The 16635-nt window shown below is 44.8% G+C and overlaps 1 long non-coding RNA gene across 1 annotated transcript; it reads left to right on the forward strand.

The window, feature by feature from the left end:
• Positions 1–61: 61 nt before the first annotated feature.
• LOC121677217 lies at positions 62–15851 on the forward strand. Its single transcript, XR_006020837.1, has 3 exons — positions 62–320; positions 785–891; positions 14937–15851. It is a non-coding gene; the product is annotated as an uncharacterized LOC121677217 (long non-coding RNA).
• The last annotated feature ends 784 nt before the right edge of the window (positions 15852–16635 follow it).

Consider the following 16635-nt stretch of genomic DNA (forward strand, 5'->3'; position numbering starts at 1 on the left):
TCCCTCGCGCTCTCTCTCGCGCTCGCTCGCTCGCTCCAGTATGTAAATGTGTAATAGAAGCCAAATATGGAGCAGTTGGCTGCCGCCGCCACAGCTCAAGGATCCGACTTCATGGGGGGGGGGGGGGGGGGGCACCCTCTGGCAGGCGGCCCAGCGAGCCGCACAGAGCACGGCGAGCGCACGGCGCGGCTGCCGGCCCGCGCCCTTAACCCTTGTGTGCACCCGGCCGGAGCAGCGGTCCCTCCAGCGGAGGCCCGGTGCCTCTTCCTAACTGTGGCTCCGGATCCCGGACGTCGGCCTGAGGGGACTGTGCCTTCCAGGTTTGAGAAAGGGGCGGGGAAGTTGGGGCGATGAGGTCATTGGAGTGGTGACCGATCGGTGCTCTCGCGCCTCCTCGGTTCCCTGCAACCTAGTTGGAGGGGACAAGGCGAGTGCAGTGTGCAACTCCGGTAATCTGGAGTACTCACCGCAACGGGTGTCAGGCTTCGGCTCCCACCTGGTTAAAAAAAAAAAAACCAAGGATGCGAGGAACTCGGCTGATTCTAATCCCGAAGTGACCTTGGTGCCCCCAACCCCCAACCCCGGTGGTGCGCGTCTAAAGAGGACTCACAGCATCCACTCTGTTAACCCTCCTGCCCGTGAGCCCTGAGCAACCCGACTCCGGGCCCGCGCCTTGGCTTGCAACTCGGGAAAGTTCTCAGGCTTCCTCAGTTTGCACTGGCGCCGTCACCTTTCCTGCCCGGACAAGCTGGCGACCTCCCGGCCCTTCTTTCTAATTCTGCAGGTCTAGAAATGTGCAGCAGGAATGGAACGTCTCGGGTCTAGCCCTAGTAGCCGACCTCTCACTCCTCTCTCAGCTGACTGGGGATCATTCATTTCATCGGAAGTGAGGTAACTGGTGCATTGAGCTTTCTATGGCCGTTCTCGGGAGTCCACGGCGAAGGAACTTCCCCTGGTCCCGGTGGCTAAACACAGACATGGAGCCCACACCCACCCCCCTCCGCTACACCGCTGCCAGGTGTGAGCTCGGTGGGAAGGAATCTTCCCCGGAAGAGTGCACCTTGCCAACAGGTGTGGCACCCAGAGGAAGAGCGGGCACAACCCTACAAGGGTCGCTCAGTGCCGCGTTCTCGTTGCTGCAGATAATTCTTGAAGACCAGTAGGTGTCAGGCCAGCATCTGACCTCTTTCAGGTGCTTAGAACTCAAGAGTCTAGAAACTCGATCCCTGGGTCTTGTAGGAAGCCGCTATTATTGGCTAAAGGCGGGATTTGAGAGACCTTTTGGCTCCGTTTACTTAGGACCTAACAGTGTCTGAAGCAGCGTACAGAATCACCAAGAGAAACCTGTGAGCTTTCTAAACTACTGTATTGTGGAGTCAGCACTTCAGATTAAAATTAAAAAAAAAAAAAAGTCATGGGGGGGGCTACATATCTATTCTCAGGTTTGAAATACCGTGCACACGTCCGCAGCTACTTAAATAGAACTACGACGGTTCCCTCCCCCCACCCCCACCCCGTAACTTGTGTTGCTGTTCACTTAAAGATCCCTGATTGTTAGACTCATACGCTAAAGTGACATCGCTGGTCTCATTACAGCCTCTAGTGGACGGTTAACAGGAGTTGCCTGTCAAGGCTCTGACTAGTTTTGTTTTCCCTCCTGAGCTTTATCCAGGTGAAGGTTAATAGTTCAGAGCTTAATCGGGTGCTTTCTTTCGGTGCTCTTGGGAAAGAAGGCTGTCTTTGAACAGGAGCGGAAGCTTGCCGGCTTTACGAGGAACAGGCGTAAGCTTTGCACTACAGGTATTGTTGCTGCTGGCCCGTGACTCGACAAAGCTTCTGTTCTTCGCTTCAGTTGCAGACAGCTTTCATAAAAAAACCGAAACCCATCTAAAATATTTTTGTAACAGAAAATATTGGTTGCCATGTTTCTGGCGTAACTGAGATGTTTTCATTCCAGCTCATAATCCGCAAACTGTCCAATCCACCTCCACTCTATTTTTAGACATCTTACATTTAGAGAATTTTCAAGGGAAAAACTAATATTGTAATTATTACGTTGGTGCAAGCAGTTAATTTGCATTATTTTAACAACCTTAAACATATTAAAACACATAATTCATATTAGACTTAGTCAATTAATTTAAATGTTCCCCGAAGAAAGCTAAATATGTGCATTACCCACACAGTAAAAATAATTAATAAGAAATGTGCTGTTTACTCTCCTAGCCATTACGATTAAAGCCATAAACTGTCACACTGTCTCCTCCTATCCTCTCTCTCTCTCTCTCTCTCTCTCTCTCTCTCTCTCTCTCTCTCACACACACACACACACACACACACACATACAACCTCCAGCTATTGCTTGCTGCGAGGTCCAACACAAATACCCACGATACAGCTTCATAACTCGAGTGCTGATAGATTTTCTTTCCAGATGACAGAACATCAAATGCACCATCAGAGGTAACAGGACAGGCTCTTTAAAAGCAAAAGGTCTCATGCAAATGAAAACTCGGTGGCAACAGGGCAGTTTCCAAGGTGGCAGGCGACGGCTGTATAGCACCATTCCCCTGAACCCAAATCTGATAGTATATTTATACAAGACTCAGTCAAGCTTTGAAATGGAGTCAAATTGAGGAAGAAGGCCTACTGAGCCTTACTCCTAATATGTGTTATGAATGACTTAACGTGAAAAATGTTAGTACCCTTTATTTGTTTTTCTAAAGATTTGTTTAGTATGTGCGTGTGTGCGTGTGCGTGTGCGTGTGCGTGTGTGTGTGTGTGTGTGTGTGTGTGTGTGTGTCCTGTCACTTTCTGAGCACTCCTTTGAGACGGGGTCTTTACCTGAACCTGAGGCTCATCTCTTCTCGACTAGGCTAGAAGCCAGCAAACCTAGTCACTGCCTCTTGCCTCTTCCCTCTCCACACTGAGGTAATGGCATGTGCGATGCCAGACTCCTTTGATGAGTGCTGGGGTCCACACTCAGGGCCATACTGTCCCGCAGCAAGTGCTCTCAAGACCCAAGTCGTGTCCCCATCCCACCTTCTATCTCCTTTTGAAAGTTTAAAATGGATTGGCTACTGTATGAAGTCACAAGACTTTTATATATTACATTTCTGCCTTTAAAACTGGAGTCCAAAATGTGGCAGCGCCCGCCACAGCACCACCACCTGGAGGAGTTTAGACTTCCAGAATCAAGGCTCCTACCCCAACGATGTGCAGTCAGAGTCTGCCTTTGAACTAGCTGCCTGCAGAAGACTGGGCGCATCCCAGCCTGAAGAACACAGATCTTCATGGGCTCTGTCTGGGCACATTTGGCCATGATACAGAACTTAATTCACCAATGAATTACCTTTTTGTTAATTATCTTACCCATGGGGGGGGGGGGGAAGTACCACATTGTTCCTGGATTTCTGCATCCCCAAACTTAACCAGCTTCTAGTAGAAAACAAAATATTTTTAAAAGCCATCTACACTGAATACCTGTAGACTTACCCCTCATCATGCTCCACACAGAATACAGAATAACAAGTCTTTCCACCACACCAGGGTGTATCAGTAATCTAGAGATTCCTTAGAACTTAAAGTTATACTGTAAATTTAAATTACTGATTATGTTAAAGCATTAAGAGGATGTGAATACATGGTATGTAAACACTATATAATACACTTGTACAATCTAAGATTTGGGTATTTCAGAGGAACCCTAAAACTAGCCCTCCCATTTGAGGGATGACTATATATGTGTGAAGGAAATAGCACTCCTCAAAGAGCCCCAGTTCATCAATGAAAGAAACTGGCTTGCAATGAGTGTGCTGGGGTCTTCACTAGGAATGTGTTCTCTGAGGCAGTAGAGGGAGCACAAGAGTGCTTAGGACAGCCATTGTACACAGGGCGCTCCAAAGCATGACAGATTTTTAAACTGTAGTATATGTTTGCATTGGAAGTAGCCTGTTACGCCATTCCAAACAAAACAAAATGAAAAAGCTAACAAACACACTGCCTACCCGATTACAGCAACTAAATAATTGAACAGATTGCAAATTACATAAAATAAAAGATACAAGATATACTCATTTCAAGTTTTAGGCTTGCATTCTTTCAGTGGACTTCAAGAATCCTGCTTAGGAAAGGTACCTTATTGCCAAGAATACACAAAGCCTGGTTTGAGGCTCAGCACCACACTGGGTGTGGCTGGCACACACCTGTAATCTCGGCAGGAGACTGGGGAATTCCAAATTGTTGTCCCTGAACTACATAGCAAGTTCAAGGACAGCCTAGGAAAGGTGGGAAGTTGTTTTAGGGAAAAAAAAAAGCCTTCCTGGCCTGATGACGGACCTCAAAGGTTAAGAGAACTTACCACCAAGCCTGAGGACCCAGGTTCAGTCCCTGAATCCACACAGTGGAAGGACAGACCAAGTCCTGCAAGTTTTCCTCTGACTTCCATGGCAGTACTTTGGTGTGAGTGACACCCCCCCACACATACACCCTCACAGTAAGTAAATGCACATGATAAAATTTAGTTAATAAAAGGAAAAGATGCATTTGTTTTCTCTAGTCAAAAATAATGTTAATTTTCCAGAATAGACAACCCTGAGGGAAACTAAGATGCATAACTAAGAAGGGAGTTAGTTCATCAATATTATACTCAATAAATTGATTTTGAGTCAAACGCCTTAGTTAAAAAGTAGATGATTTTTGTAATACTTTCAAAAATGTCTCATTTTTGGGCTGTTTCAACTGCTTGCCATGATGACTATCAATTTGATTATATTTATATAGTTTTTCGTGCTGTTCGCATTTCTCCTATATCATACCCTTAAACACTTCCCTCGGGTGGCTAGGGCACATAGGAAAAGCCAAGATTGAATCAGGAAGCTACACAGTGAGATCTAGTTGACATTTAGTTAGTATCTATTTATTTATTGTAGGTAGATTTCATGATGTAGCCCAGGCTGGCCTAGAACCTCCAGTCCTCCTATCAGAGCCACAAAAGTGCTGGGATGACAGCCTAGAACATTCTCCAGCTGATAAGCATGCATTCAGTAAGAGATGGAGAATAGAGCACCAGGCCTGGAGCCTTGGACCTAGGGTCCAGCATTCGGGAAGTGGAGACAGAGAAATCTAGTGCCCAAAGCCGACCTCAGCTACATGGTGAGTTGCAGACTACATGGGACCTTATAGTTAGAGCCTGTGTCTTAATTCTCAAGCTGTTCTTTCTGTCCTTGTTTCTCAGCCACTAATTGCTTTGTGTCTAGTACACAATACATAGACCCCCCAAGAACACACACTGAGGAAAATGGACTAGCCAACAAAGAGTTTCCCAACCTTACCTTTCTGAGAATGTGTATCTTCCCAGGGTGAGGAGGCTCACTGCTGGCTGACCAGTGCCTCTCAGAAACACACAGGCGCCCTGGAAGCACTGAGAATCCAAGACGGCACTCACTGAAATGTTGGGGTGGCGGTAGTATAACTCTTGAGCAAGGTTAGGTTTACAAGCTCCTATTAGCCTTTCAACTTTGTAAACAAGACCAAATGTGAAGGCAAAATATCTTATCAAGTGTGCCTCCTATCAAAGATCATCGAAGTTGAAGTAGTAAACATTTATTTATTCTTATCTCTTTAGAATTGTTAAACGTCTTTCCTCCCACAGTAGAGAAGTACTTGCCAAGTTTCTGCCTGGAACAATTTGTTATGGCTATGCAATAATCCTGGAAACTTTGAATTTTTAATGGAAATACTGAGGCCAGCTCTTTAACCATGCTCTTGCAAAAAGGGGTTTATCCTATATGTCATCTTAAGAACAGAGCAAGCTGCGGTAGTTACAAAACAAATACACTTTGCTTATATTGTACTCCTAAAGAAGTCTGTGGGGAAATAAACCAGAATAATGAAGCAAACTAGAAACAAAAGTGAAAGCTGCCCATTCAATAGACTCTGGGGTCCGTGGGCCACACCCTAGCTGAAGTCCAGAGGCTCCACTTACGGACCTGAGTCCTGAGGGTGTGTGCAGCCTACAGATTTACAGACCTGAGTCCTGAGGCTGTGTGCAGCCTACAGACTTAGAGACCTGAGTCCCGAGGATATGTGCAGCCTACAGACTCTTACAGGCCTTCTTCAGAACCATGTCTTTGATCTCTTATAAACTACAGCAGTGCAGGCTTCTTGATCATGATATGACATCACTAATATTCAAGAGTGGAATGAGGGTTTGGAGTATAGCATCAGCAAGACCCTGGGTTCTATTCCCCAGAGCCACAGAAAAAGGGTTGGCTAAAAGCCCTTGCACTGTAGTATCTGCTGCCAGTTTACGACTCAAGAGTACAACATATCTAACTAAACTAAACAAAATAGCAATTTTAAAAACCACCTCACAAATATTTTAATATAGAGCCTCGCTCTCCAGTACAGTCTTTGAGCTCTTGAAACTTGGCTAGTTTAAATTGAAATGTACTGTAAGCATGAAATATGCTTCAAAATGTAAAGACTTACTTAGATATCTGTGTATATGAAAGATACAAATACATATATACATATATTCAGTACCTCAATAATTTATTGATTAAATGTTGAAATGTTGAAAATATGTACATTCACCATGCACTGGGATAAATGAAACATATTGTTAACACATATAAAAGCATGAACATATATACATATATGCAATAAATATACACACGTGCTTGTATGCAGAGATGTATACACATGAATATACAAGTGATCATATACACACAAACCCACATTTATATTTATATTAAGTATATATCTTTTTCTTTGTTTGCTTACTGGGTAAAGCGATTGAGCCCAGAGCTTCATCATGTCAGGCAAGACCTCTACTCCTTCAGCCCTACAATTCAACATTTTCCACAGTCAGCTACCAAGAGTGTAGATGATGAGATGGGCAAAACAGGATTAGCCTCAAAAAGCACACAGCTAGACACCTCTGGATCCTGGATGGCTTCTTGCAAGCATGCAACAGATATTAGCTGATGCTTGCCCTTCTTCATCTGAGTGTCCCCTTTCTCCATGTGACACGGACTGTAACGCCTGTCCTCTGAGAGTCATCTGTCTGAACGCGCTGTCCCATTGGTAGATATGCTGCAGGCCTGTGAAACAAAAGCTATTAGGCTCATCTGTGCCTGAGTCTTCCTGGAGGGTGCTCAGACTCTGGTCACTTGGATTGCTGAAAAACCGACATGTGTGCTAAAAAGCAATAGCGTTCTAGCATTATAGCTGGTTTGGGAGGTTGCTATTTGTGGCTAGATAGATGACTTTGGGCATTAATAATGGAAAGTATATTATTTGGGGCTTGGGATATGACTTAGTCAGTACATCCTTGCTTCAAAGTGTGAGAACTGGTGTTGTGATCCTCAGCACCCATGTAAAAAGTTGGGTGTGCTGGCACACCAGTAAACCCAGTGCTGGGGAAGTGGAGACAGGAGGATCCCTGGGATTTGCTGGCCAGCCAGTCTAGCTGGAAACATGAACTCCAGGTTCAGTAAAAAGTCCCTGTCTCAAAAATAAAGCTGTAGGTCAGAAAGATGGAATTCCTGGTACCTACCTAGTGGAAAGGAAGAACCACTAGCTGATTTCTTTGCCCATGCATGCACTTACAGTGCTACACTGGAACACACACACACACACACACCAATAAAAAATGTAGTATGATGAAGGAAGGGAAAGAAAACACTTGACACTGATCTGGCATACACACAGACATACTCACTCATACATACACATACATGTACACGCTTATGCACTCATGGAAAGATACATAATAATAATGTTTAAAAATTAAGCTGTAGAGTGACTATGGAAAATACCAAACATTGACCTCTGACCTACACAAATGCACAGGTACACATGCACACATTCATACCCACACATGAAAATTATACATTTTGCTGTTTTACAAGAAAACATACCAAGTCTATTGAAAAGAAATCTGTTTTTTTTTTAGTGTATAATAAATTCAGCCCAATGGGATACTTCTATAGGAAATGAGATGCTTTTTCAAAATTTTTTAATCATTATTAATTTGTCAGCAAGCCAGAGATCAGCTGGCATCGAGGCCGCTCTGACCAAGAGTGAATTGGAGGAAATGGGCCTATTAATATCATAGTTTGTCACTCCAGTCATCTAAGAAGCACAACTCTGTTTAAATGAGAAGAAGACAGGCAACATTTTAAGGCTGAGAGTATGTGAGTTAAACCTTGCTTGGTATTGGCTGGAAACTTTTGGGACTCTATTTTTAGTGTTTCATTAACAACTTGGCATTTTTTTCCTAAAAAGAAATCCATTTTCTAAATTAAAATCCAAGCCAGAGGCACCGTCGTGTGAACGTAAGACAGTGGCACTCGATGGGTTGTACTTGTCAGACACAGGGTGCTTCCAAAGTGAGACGTGGACCATAGCAGGCTGCAGAAATAAACACTGGCTCCTTATGGGAGGTCCGGGAGACTTCTCTGTCCCTCTGGCTTCATGACATGAGAAAACATGACTGCAAGCTCTCTTAGCTACTTTATTTTCCTTGAATAAATATTGGCCAGGACACGCTGGTCTGAATAAGGGTCATAGTTTAAGAACATCTTTTTGTGAGAATTTACCCAGCTTGCCCCCAAAGAGGAAGCAGCGCAGAAAAAAAAAAATGCATTGGCAAGATTTCCTTTTTTTTTTTTTTTTTTTTTACAACTAGAGTTCATAGAAGAAACTGTCCAGTCAGGGTTTCAGAGGGGATTGGCAGGTGGTTTGAAGCCTCCACAAAGACCTGGAAGTGGGGCTGGGAGCTGGGGCAGGGAGTGGGCAGTGTCTAAGAGCCTCCTCCTGGAGGTTCTGGGTTTGCTTTGCTCCTCCTGCCTCAGATGCCTTCTGCCAGGGCGGGGATAATAGCACCCGACTAAAACTGTAAATTACAAACACTCTCCTTAACTACAGAATGAACATGCAGAATAGAAGACCCTGTCAGCCCCAGTGCCAGCCAATCAAAGAGAAGAAGACAAATTACTCACTCATCCCCCTGCAGCCAAAATCTTATTCTGCCAGCTACATGGCTGGGGAGATCTTTGCTTTTTTTTCTGTCAGATACGAAGAGAAATTAATACTTTGCAATTGTAATAAATACACGGGCATGGAATCCATTCTACTGCAACAGACAACCGAGTTGTGAGATCTGCTTCTCATTCCGACCCCCTCTCTGCTTTAATGCTGGTGCTTAAATACCAATAGTAAGAGCATAGGATCCCAACACTCTCAGGACTAGCTTTTCCTGCAGTCAATTTTATAATTGCATGGCTCCACCCCCTCCTGCTCAGTACTTCCTTTCCTTCAATACCCTTTTTCCCCCACCCAACCATGAATCATCTTGCCTTTAAAGAGACTGCTATGACCCCGTGTGAACTTTGCTGGCATCCTGTATATCCCTTTGCCAAAAAAACAGGGCAGTAGTTCTGGGACAGAAACCGGGTCAGACCCTGATTCAGGCTCTGAGGCAACAAGCTGGTGTACTTCTCTGGGAAGAAGAGTCGGGAGTTACTTTTCCTAGATCCTGGAGAGGACTCTGAATCTTGTATCTTGGTTCACAATCGGGTTTGTAAGAATCCCGTTTGGCTCTTTGTGAAGAATGAAATATATCAGAGGGGGAAAAAATGTTGGCTGATCTTTTTCTGCAGTCAGGGCAGAAGAATTTCTACCACATTCGGCTCTTTGATTTCTCCAGATCTTGCTGAGAGTGGGGTTTCCATATTTGTGCTTTGGCAAATGTGTCCGATAGCTGATTCCTCCTGATATGAGTTCCTAGTGTTATCATTTTCTTATGTGCACATTCATTGAAACCAGAAACAGGTTTGACCTTCCTCCTTTTCCCCTGCAATGATGGAAGTAGAAGAAACCCAGGGCCCCCTGATCTCTAGGCAGGTGCTCAACCACTGGGCTACACCTCCAGCCGCTGCTTTCTCCTCCTCCTCCTCCTCCTCCTCCTCCTCCTCCTCCTCCTCCTCTTCTTCTTTCTCTTCTTCCTCTTCTTCTTTTTAATATTTGAAAACAGCAGATAAAATTGACAGTACAGGCCTTTAGATGTGACACCCTCCTAAAGGAGGTGCAAAGTGTGTCTGCAAATTAACTTCATACCCTGGCGAACACTTTTCTCTTTGTATGCAAAGCCCCTGCCTACCTACCTTTCTCCGCCCCCTGTGCCCCCCCCAAGCCCCACCTTCTTAGCCTAGAGACCTACTCCTCATCTTTCAAGATTTGGCTTAAACATCAGCACATCAGCGAAGTCCTCCTTGATAATCACAAGAGTCTGCAGCTCTGCCCAGTGTGTGAGTCAGAGCAGTGCTATTTTCTAATTCTTTTTATTTATACAATATTTTTTAAGCCAGTAACAGAAGATAAAAAAAAGAACTTTCAGGGCCACAAGCACAGATGGAGAGAGTATCGTGTTTGAGGAGGAGAGCCGCTCTTATCTGAAGGCTTCCTGTGGCACCCAAACACGTGTGGCCTTTGCTAGTTTCAGCTGTGAGCATGTCTCCTTTCTTCAGTACTCTGGATAAGGGACTCTGTCTCGCCAGATACACCACCACCCCCGCATCCCCCCCACCCCCGCACTCTGTTGAGAGTCAAATTCAGCACACTCAAAAGTACATTGAAATCCTAATCCCAGCAGCAACGTGACCAGATTTGGGAGTAGGGTTTGCAGATTTGCTTAGTTACGAGGTCTTCCTGGATGAAAGTGGACTCTAAATCCAGCAAGAATGCCACTTTCATAAGAACATAAAACATCTACTCAGAGGCAACCCGGGACCCTGAGAAGATGGCGACAGAGACAGGAAAGACACCCCTACATGCCAAGAGTGCCGAGCCTTTCCAACAAACATCAGAAGCTACAAGCAGAAGCAAGTGTTCTTCCTTACAGCCTTCCCACTGAGGCTGACCCCAAGATGCTGATTCCAGACTTCTGACCTCCATAGCTAGGAGACCAAAGACCTCTCATGCTTCCAGTAAAACTGTTTGGTCACTTGTTCCAATGGGCATAGATAGAAAATCTATCCTCCTTCTGGACCTGAGATTTCAGGACTGTTGCTTTTTTTTCTTGTTATTTGCATATATACCCTCATCTATTTTCTCTTTATTCATTGATAACCTGTTTTGAGTGTATATTTGATCTGGTTTCCATGACAACATCAGAAAACAAAAAGATAACATGAAACAGAAGAGTTACCCAGATCACTGCCCTAGCCTCATCTTTTCAGAAGAGACCATTGTTGACTCTGACCTGAGGCACAGGCTACCCGATCTGCATGGATTGTTGAGTCCTCAGAGAACATAGCATGATCCTGCCAGGCCTGAGGCCAGGTCTAAGAACAAGGGCTTCCACAGGGCTTCTCAGCTCCCTCTGTTGGGCACCAAAGCATACAGCAGCTGTCCCCCACACAAGTGTCATGGTAGCTAAAGGTGCAGAGGAGCCAAACAATAAACTAATTAGACATGTAACCAATCAACCTGAGGCAAGAAATAAACAGACAAACCTGTTCTTGATAGCAGATATCTATACTGTCAGAGCAGAGGAATTTATACCACATCCCAGCCTTGGACTTCTCCGGATTAGGCCAAGGGTTGAAGGTTTTTTGTCTTTCTTCCTAGGTTCTAGAGATTGAACCTAGGGCCTCATGCATAAGGCCAGCACTCTACTACTGAGCCGTATCTCCAGCATCGATTCCCATCTCTCAAGGAGCAGCTGCGTACGCCCTGTCTCACCACCGAGCAGGAGATCTTACCCTCAGGCCCCCAATCCTGAGGAAGCTACTGTGTTGGAATGTCAACATTCTCACATCTCGGGAAATGGCAGCTATACCCTTTCAGTCTTCAGCCATAGGCCATTGGAGTTATCTATCTGCTCTCTCATTGGTACCTCACGTCCAAGCTCTCCATTGGATGGAGCTGGCTAGACCTTCAAAATATGACCAGATGCTAGTCATTTCTCCCCACTGAGATTGCCACCATCAGAGCTAACCCACCATCAGGAACGTTGCAATAGCCGCCTACAGTCTCTTTGATGTCTCTACTACTTGGTTCATTCTTGGTCTACATCTTGGTCTTCATCTTGGTCCACTGTGTAGAGCTGGTGAATCTGGGCTGCCTTTACAGGTGCTTCTTTATACTCAGAGGCAGGCCACAGCACTCCCATGTCTGCCAGACTCTCCATGATCTCAGCTCCTCTGACTTCCTCTGCCACCATCATTGCCCCAACACCTTTAGCCCCATGGTTCTACAATGCAGCCAGGCATGCTCTGCCATGGGCCCAGGGTTTCTGCTCTGTTCCCGGTTCTGGAAATGCTTTGTCCTTAGACAGTCAAAGCTGCCATGGCTGGCTCCATCTCTGCAGTCCTTTTTGTCCCTGAGGAGCCACCATCAGTGTGGCATGTTTAGACCACCACACACTAGTTGCATCCTTTCTGCTTCCTTGAGTGCTTATTGCATGGATGTGTTATCCCATGATACCCTACACCAAATAAGTATTTGTTACTTGTTTTTTTGTTGTTGTTTGTTTTTGTCAGTAAGGGATGGATTTCTGTCAGTATCAGCTGGGATTGTTTTGGCTAATGATAGATATCCAATAAATATTCACTGATTCTTCAATGAATTCATGAATCAATAAGTAATATTTTCCAGGACCTACTATGGGCAGTCACCAGCCAATACCGGGGAATGATTGCATCATTAGAAGTGGATCCAGGACTAGATATGTAGCTCAATGGTAAAGCTCTTGCCTGGCATGTGTAAGATCCTGGGCTCGATATCCAGTTCCACCCAAACAACAAAAACTAAGCCAAAACAAACCTACTCTGCCCAGGCTGTTTGCTTGCTCTTTGACTTAGTTACATCAAGTAACATGGTGAGATGGATCCTAGGCTCAGAAACCAGTTTATAAAGACATTTTAGAAGGATCAAATTCAAAGCCAGGATCTGGGCAGGGATTTATCTTAGTCTTTAATTTGGCATTCAGAATCTGTCTTCTATTCATGAACACCCAGAAAGCCAGGCATAAGGGTTACAATCGCCTGTAATGCCAACACTCAGAAAATAGAGGCGAGAGAGTAAGGAGTTCAAAGTCATCCTCAGCTACATAGTAAGTCTGGGGCCATACCTGGATACATGAGACCTGTCTCAAAACAAAGCAAAGCAAAAGTCCAAGACAATATATAATTATAACTGTAGAAGTTTCTATTGACCAAGTTCTTGTGTGGTGATGGACTCCCTGCTGGGGGCTTTGCCGGTAACATTTCATTTAATCTCCCACAACCCAGTGAGGTGGAGGTCATAATCCTCATTTCCTAGAGTTTAAAAGATTGCTCAAGGCTCAGTGTTTTTAGGGTAAAGTAGGTACCGTAAAAGCTTGAGAGTTTTTAACGCACCATTACCTGAATGAACTAGGACTCTGAAAATGATAAAAAAAAATATGTCATTGCAATGTTTTGGCCAAGGGATCATTCCCATGCCCTGTTAGGGCTTGAATGTAACATGTCCCACCTGTGGGCTCATTTGTTTGAACACTCGGTCCCCAGCTAATGACACTGTTTGGAAGGTTGTGGAACCTTCAGGAGATGTGACTTCCCCAGAGGAAGTGGGTTGCTGAGGGTGGCTGGGTTTTGAGATTTTCATAGCTCGATCCAGTTCTGTTCTTTGCTTCCTGATCCACTAAGATGTGAGGCAGAAGTACCCAGCTGCCTCCACTTTAGTCGGACCTTCCTAGGTGCCATGCCTTCCACGCCATGACCACCTGTGCCCTCTGAACCCAGGAGCAAAGAGAGTCTTTCCTCCATGAACTGTTTGCTGCCAGATACTTTGTCACAACAATGAGGAAAGCACCTAATACAATGTTTCCTTTGTTTGTCTTTGAAATCAAGACTCAGACTGTAGCCTAAACTAACTTTGAACTCATGGTGATTCCCCTGCCTGCATCACCTGCTGTGATTACAGGTGTGAATTACCATCACAATGAGTTGGGCTTATTTTAAGTGACTGACACGTGTATTTCAGAAATGAAAACTAGAGGCTCTTGGTGAGGAGGGAAATAGTTGTCCAGATCAACCTACATCACGTCCCAACTAACAAAACTAAATAACAGCTTTTGATTTTTGCCTGTGGGTAGAAATGGCTCACACCTGAAGTTCCTACTTCCTTCTCAAGGATTCTCTCCCAGTGTAAATGGTATGTTTTATCAGACCAGTCCTTTGTGATGAGGACTGAGTACATCGTGGGGAGGGGGGGGGCAGTTTGAGATCCCAAGCTTCATTTCGATGTACAGTTCCATTTAAGTTGACTTTGTTCAACCCCAAGCTTTACAGAGTCCTCAGGAACTGGAACTAAGCAGAGGGTCTAGAAGTTACCTAAGTATAAAACACTTTACAGTTTTTGTAGACTCTTTCAATTTTTATGTGTATGGGTATTTAGCCTCCATGAACAGATATGTGCACCACATACCTACCTAGTGCCATGAATCCCCTGAAACTGGAGTTATAGACAGTTGTGAGCTGCCATGTGGGTGCTGGGAATTGAAAATGGGTCCTCTACAGGAACAGCCAATGCTCTTAATCCCTGAGCCATCTCCCTAGCCTGACTCTTTCCAAGTTATACTTAAGAGATATGGTTATAGAAGCTGGAATTGGTCCAGAGTTCAACAGTCTTAGACAGAGGAGAAAGAGAAGGAGGCAGAAGAAGAGGAGGAGGATGGAAAGGAGGCAGAGGAGGAGGAGGAAACCAGTTCTGCAATTTCAGAGAGCCCAGCTTTCTGAAGTCTGAAGGAAATGCAAAGACCCTATTTGTGGCTGCAGGAGAGGAAAAGAAGAGTCCCACAAGGAAACGACCAACAGATGGTAAATACATTTTTAATTCTTCTGTCATACTGTGTGGACTTGTGCACATTTGTCCTGCTGTGTTAGGCGCCTGAAATAGCTGTCACGGACCTGCGAAAGAGTGAGTGTCGCAGCCATCAGAGATTCGGGAAGCCACGAGAGCTGACAAGCAAGAAGGGTTAATAGAACAGGTGAGTTTGCTCCCAGTCAGTTCCTCTTCAAGATGCTTGCTGTCAGTCTCAGTGCAGAACATCCTCTCATATGTCGGGTCTCAGGGGTGATGTTTCAAAACATGCTATCTCAAACCATTCTCCGGGCCCTGCTTACAATGATTTCATGCTGACACTATTCATTTAATGACTCCAAAAGTTATAAGGAGCAAGGAGCATTGATTGACAGGTCCTAAGTACTCAAGGAGCTGTCACCAATACCCGTAGTCCAGACTTCTTCATCTGATCTTCTTCTAACTCTTAATGGGATAGCATGTTCCCATGTGACACGGTAGAAATTTCAGTTCTGGAGCAAGGAGCACTTTGATCGTGGATTTCCCGGCAAAGAACCTGAAAAGGTAGCACTCCAACTTCCTGTCTGTGGACTCTGGTTCTAAGAGATGATGGGAGACCACGACCAGGAGGGAGTCATCTCCTTACGTCATCTCCCGTGGTGCAGCAGTGGAAAGGAGATGTAGTGAGGCGCTCCACTGCAGGAAGAACAATGAAGCAGGTTTACGATCTAATCCCAGACTAAGGGGCAGAGCACAACGCTGTCCCGTTAAGACTGTATCCCTAGGAGACCCAGTTTTGTTTTGTTTTGTTTTGTTTTATAGGCATAAATCTGGGCCAAAGAGATGCAGGAAATTGGGAAAGACCTTGCAATTAGTGGCATACTGATGAATTCATCAGTAGAACCCAAGACACTTTTGTGTCCCTGCCCGTGTTTTATCTCCTCAAGGACGGTTGGCACGGCTGTGACACCCTTTATCTGAGGTTAGGTGACCTTGGTTGTGGCATCTTTTGTAGTTGGGTTTTTGTAAATCAGGATGAAGGAGTCTGTGGCTGCTTTGGGAAACTGATGATAATTCTTTATCAGTAAGGTTTCAAGCTGAAATGTATTTGTTAATTTTTGTCCCAAACCCCTGTGGATTGTGTCTGGGTTATACAGCTATGACAGTATTGGGCACAGCTGGGCCTCTCTTTTCATGAAGTGGCAGTGAATATTACTAGATAAGAATTAAAGGCATTGCTGAAGGGACTCCGACGCTTGCACATTGGCTTCCCAGCAGGGTATGGCTGAAGGGAGAACTTCTCCCTGCTCCTGTCAGGTGCAGAAATGACAGGTACTGTCTTAGTCACAAAAAACACAGCAAGATCACCCTAGCTCTGTTCAGTCAGAGGAAATCTTGGTCCATATAGTACAAGTTTCTGTAAGACGAAGCAATTTGTCACACAGACGATTTTACATCTTCATAGTCCCCGAGTAAAGTCTCTTCTTAGTCGACGATGATTGTCCCACATAGCTAATTTAGAAACAGAGAGCTCCGAGTTCTTGCAATTCTACCCCAAATGCTGATTTTTGTCTTTTCTGCATATGATAGCTACAGTGTTTTCTCCTGGTTCTGTGGTGAAATTTTTTAATCTGCTTTGTTTGCATAGAATGTTCTTTGCTGTAGAGAATCGGCGTGACCTTTTGAGTATACCTCTTATATGTATTGAGTAGTGCCATGACCACGTGACAGATCTGGGGCTGAGGGAGGGTGACAAGCATTTTGACTGAGTTATTTTCAGTT

The sequence above is a fragment of the Arvicola amphibius genome, chromosome 6 (assembly GCF_903992535.2).
Source record: "Arvicola amphibius chromosome 6, mArvAmp1.2, whole genome shotgun sequence".
Taxonomy (NCBI): domain Eukaryota; kingdom Metazoa; phylum Chordata; class Mammalia; order Rodentia; family Cricetidae; genus Arvicola; species Arvicola amphibius.